The following is a 5,522-nucleotide window of genomic DNA, read 5'->3' as shown; positions in this document are numbered from 1 at the left end:
TGAACTTTTTTTTGAGGAAAATGTTTGATGTGTTGAAATACCTCTAAGACACATTCTCACTATCTCTATAATGAAATGTTTATGAGTGTAATAGAAAGACAATAACGGATGAAGGAAGGATCGCCATTGAGATGGAGTGTGTCTTGGATTACCCTTTACTTTACCTGACAGTTAGCAAGGAAACCAGGCCAAATAAACTCATTCACTAATAGTGTCCTCTTACAGTAATATCTGTTTTTCAACATAAGCTTATATCTTATGTAAACATAAGCCTACAGTTACCAATGTGAAAATATGTCTAGAATGCGTTCAAATCAAATGGGGGGGGGTAGAGAACAGCTCTACCCTCTAAAACCACAAAACAAGGAAACCTACTCTCCTAAGTAAGAGTGCAAACACATTGTGCAGATAAATCTGCTTGGCTATGAAAAAAATAACACCTCACACCTCATAAAGAATAAGTAAGTAGGTAAGTAAGTGAGCAATTGTGTGAGTGAGTGAGTGAGTGAGTAAGTAGGCTAAATAAGTAAATAAATGAGTGAATAAGTAAATAAATGAGTAAGTAAATAAGTAAATAAGTGAGTGAATAAGTAAATAAGTAAATAAATGAGTGAATAAGTAAATAAATGAGTGAGTAAGAAAATAAGTGAGTGAGTAAGTAAATAAGTGAGTGAGTAAGTAAATAAATGAGTGAGTAAGTAAATAAGTAAATAAATGAGTGAGTAAGTAAATAAGTGAGTGAGTAAGTAAATAAATGAGTGAATAAGTAAATAAGTGAGTAAGTAAATAAATGAGTGAATAAGTAAACTAGATGTACTGCAGAGCGGTACAAAATATGACCTCCGCCCAGTCCAGCACATTTTTTCCACAAAAATAAATCAGGCTGAAAGGCCTATATGATTCTAACTGTCTCACTAAATTGCATTATCCACACGTACTCAATTCTCACTGATATCTGCTAGACATGATTAGTTCATAGATTTCACATGTAAAATTCATTTTATACAACCCCACCTCCATCTTGCCTGTTCATAATTCTGAGAAATTCTTGAATTGTGTGCATGTGTGCATGTTTATGTTGTGTGTGTGTGTGTGTGTGTGTGTGTGTGCGTGCGTGCGTGTGCGTGTGCGTGCGCTTGTGTGTGTGCCTGCGTATGTGCCTGTGCAAGCGTACATATGTCTACTGTGTGAGTATGTGTCATACGTATGATTACTGTGAATGTATGTGTGTGTGTGTGTATCTGTTTGTGCACATGTGTGTACATGAAATGGGTTAACATGACCCCTGGAGGCAAACATACGGAAAAAAATGGTCATCCTAGTCCCTACAGTTCTCAAGATATTCACAGAGAACTGTGTCTGCCCTACCCTCCTTTCGGGGGTCCAGTCCAGCGGGGGGGCTACAGATCAAAACGAAAAACGACGGTTCCATGCTATCCATGTGGGGTTACATGCCCACCAAGTTTTGTGTACCCCGGTCTTTCAGTGTCCCGGGAATCATTGTTGGTGTACGTCACTAAATGTACACATAAATTATTTTATTGTAAGGCCCCCCATGAACGAAAATACACAAAACTTGGCATGCATTCGGAGGGTGTCATAATGATCCTACACTTTTAATTTCGTGCAGTTTTGACCTTGTCAGCCAGAGATATTGTGATGAAAACACCTAATTTTTTGCTTTTTAATTTTTAACTAGGTGGCGCTATACATGAAATAAGTGGTAATGGGATGGGTTGACATGCCCCGTTAAGACCAACATACATAAAAAAGGTGGACCTCCTAGGCCCTACGGTTCTCGAGATATTCACAGAAAACTGTCTCCGGCCACCTACAGGCCAGTTGGTGTATAGTAACATAAATGAATTTATTGTGTGGCCCCCCATGAACAGAATTCCACAAAATTTGGCGTGCATACAGAGGGTGTCATAATGATCATACACTTCCAATTTCGTGCAGTTTTGACTATGTTAGGTCACAGATACCTTCAATTACAACACCTCATTTTTACTTTTTTGTGTTTAACTAGGTGGCGCTATACATGAAATGAGTGGTTATGGAATGGGTTGACATGGCCCCTTGAGATCAACATACAAAAAAAAATGGTCCTCCTAAACCCTACGGTTCTCGAGATATTCACAGAAAACTGTGTCTGCCCTACCCTCCTTTGGGGGGTCCAGTCCAGCGGGGGGGCTACAGATCAAAACGAAAAACGATGGTTCCATGCTATCCATGTGGGGTTACATGCCCACCAAGTTTCGTGTACCCCGGTCTTTCAGTGTCCCGGGACTCATTGACGGAAATTTGGGCATGCGAAAAAGAAAAAAAAAAAAAAAAAAAATCTGACTAAACCTATATGACCGCCGCTTCGCTGCGCGCCGGTCATAATAAGTAAATAAATGAGTGAATAAGTAAATAAGTAAATAAATGAGTGAATAAGTAAATAAGTAAGTGAGTGAGTGAGTGAATGAGTGAGTGAGTAAGCACAACATGATGTCATGGCATGGTGTAAAAAACACACTGCTGCAACGTGATTAATCATATATAAAGGCCTTAATCACCTTTACTTTCTTTGGTTGTAGGATAGTCCGTGATTCACATTAGTTTTGGCTATCACCGCAATTAGGCTACTAAACGCAAGACTTACCCAAGTTCTAGGCTATTCTGTCGCCACATTTATAATATTGCTATAAAACCTTCGTTAGTAACAGTCAATACTTTTGCCTGCATCAAATCGTGCATTGCATTCAGTGTGCTACCATCGGCTTAACGTCTAAGCGTCTTTGTATGCTTATATCTGATTTCACTCGACTGTGAATGCATATATGTGTAAGACATGTAAAATAAATGAATGACACTGGCACAAGGCACAAATTAATGTATCCTAAACTTACACCGCACTTTCCTAATAACTTAAGTTCTCTCGCGTCACTGACAGTAGCTAGAATGCATAAAAAAAACATCGGGAAAAACAGTGTTCAGTCCACCAAGTCATAAGCTATCGGCGCTGCGCAGCACCAGTTGTGATATTTATCTTACGGAGTGTAATTGTAGGTAATGTCATGTATGAAAACTAGTATTGTTAGGCAATACTATAAGTGCAAGTCCAGGGCAGCTGATGTGGGGGCGATGACATCATCGATACGCAAGCAGGATGTGCGGTTTCGCTGTCTAAACGAATTCAAACGGGCTACGGTTTCAGATTTCTCCACTCTGGGACCAGGTTTCAGAAAAGTGCGGTTTCGGGCAGTGCGTTTACAGGATTCGTTTGGACGCTCGGCCAAGATGAAGCAAAACCTCTGCGTTTAACCTAAAAAGCGTCTCCGTGTGGACAGGGGCGTAGCCAGGATTATTTTATAGGGGGGGCCAGCTGGGTCCAGACTTTTTATTGGGGTGGCACTTGGGAATCAAAACTACTATTAAAAAACTTCTCAAAAAGTTTTGAAGATTAGATAGCCTATTTTAATAATGGTAATAAATTGTGTAAAGCCAACACTGATACACAGGTCAGTTTGTTGTCCACTCCAAATCATTTTCCATAAGCCAATGCTATAAAAAAGTACATTATGATAATGCACCTTACTTAATCAGTCTTATTCAAATGATGTTAAAGAACAATAATAAATACTACAAATATTGTATTCAGATATTTAATCTTATACTGATGGCCAAACTATATTTCTTTCTGATATCCACTCTAAGTACTTGGCTGTAAGTAACATGGCTCTGAATTAAGAAATTTACCCTTAGAATCCTAGACTGAAATAAATGCCATTTTTATTTAGTAATGAAAAATGCCCTTTCTGCGCTCCGTATCTGTGACACGCACTGATCTGACCTGACTGAACCCGAGTTTGCGTGTTCTGTGTGTACACTCATGATGATTCTAAAACAGCTTTTTACTGCATTGTCATGAACAAAGTGAAGGCAAAAAGGTGTTTTTTTGTCGAATAAATTGGGATGCAATGTGAGTCCCGAATTGGATGCCATGCAGGAATTTGCTGGGATCTCAAAACTGCATTATGAACATACTTTGCCATAGAGAAACACATGATAGCGTTGGATTATGAACATGCCTTGCCACTACAACACACAAAAACGTGGGGTAAGTGGAGCTATATGAAGTTATTATTTTGATGTCATTTCGTCTGTTTTATAACCCAGAAGGATGTACTTGGTATCAAATGATAGCTCTGTATCTCCTCTTTCATCTGACATGCTTGCCATATCTATGCGATCACGGGTTCGCGAGTAATTCAAACGAGAGTAGCCTAATGGGTGCGCAGGTAAACTATGAATCAATTTGATTTAATTTCATGATTTTTTGTTTGTTTTCATACTTGATCGCACAGGCAAGAGTTTAGTCTCGTTGGAAAGCCCCACTTCTGCTCTGTCACGCCATTAAAGTTTCATCTCGCTACGATGAACAGTTCTGGAGCAATGTAACAAAGAACTCAGGCAAAGCAGCCTCTGCCTGACCAGCTATGGCAAGAACAACACGCAGTCAGCAAATTATGTTTTTTATATAAAGTAGCCTAGCCTAGGCCCCATTAGCCTACTTTTATTGGAGCCATGATATGTGCCTAATATGCTTGCATTTCACCCGAATTTTATCGAAATATTTTTGTAACAGCGTTACCTCAGGCATCCGATTATTTCTGATCAGCCCCACACGTCAATGTCAGAGCCTACCTAAGGACAGCCCAACGCAGCTCACTTGGCTATGATTCGTGACACATTCTAACATCTTATTAGCATTAATGTTCCAACTCATCATCAACTCATGTTGTTACTGCATGAGGTTAAGTAGTAGTCAGTGTTTTTAACAGATGACTTGAATTGTCCCGCTGCTGCTGCTGCACTAGGCCTAGCCTATCAAGATTTGATCACAACCATGGGCTACACTTCCTGACTGGGCCAATGGTCGTAGATAGAGTGCAGTAATTGGTTCAGTCCCTGCTTTGCAAAGTGTTGGCAAAGTGCCATAGAAAACGGCAGAAATTATTTTTTTCTTTTTTACTTTTCACTGAACGGAGCTGGGGGGGCCAGCAGGGTGGCCAAGCTTTGACCAGTGGTGGCCGTGGCCCCCCCCTGGCCACCACGTAGCTCCGCCCCTGCGTGTGGACAGGCCCTAAGTCTCTTTTATTTATATAGCGCATTTGTATGCACAGTGTGAGTGAGTGTTAGTGTAAGTGTGTGTTTATTCCTGTAGCACATGTTTCATGCACAGTGTAACACAAAGCACTTTACATAGGGAAAATGTAAACATAACAAACAATGAAAAACAAATCCATAGGTTAAAGAAGTCCACAGGTTAAATCTAATCCATGGGCAATTAGCATGGTGACCCTGAACAGACCAACCTTACTGACAGCCTGGAGAGCACTGAAAACACAGATCAGCCGCTTAGTGGACTTTTGACAGCCACAGATCTTCATGCTAGTTTGTGGGTTACGTCGTTCCTGTGACACAGGCCATCTTTGGCTATTACAACCACGTGAAAGGATAGAGCGGAGTTCTTC

The sequence above is a fragment of the Alosa pseudoharengus genome, unplaced genomic scaffold (genome assembly GCF_046254945.1).
Source record: "Alosa pseudoharengus isolate Yale_2024_CS ecotype anadromous, Long Island Sound unplaced genomic scaffold, YU_APseudo_1.1 YU_APseudo_1.1_scf_22, whole genome shotgun sequence".
In the NCBI taxonomy this organism is placed as follows: domain Eukaryota; kingdom Metazoa; phylum Chordata; class Actinopteri; order Clupeiformes; family Clupeidae; genus Alosa; species Alosa pseudoharengus.
Note: the sequence above shows the minus strand (reverse complement) of the source record.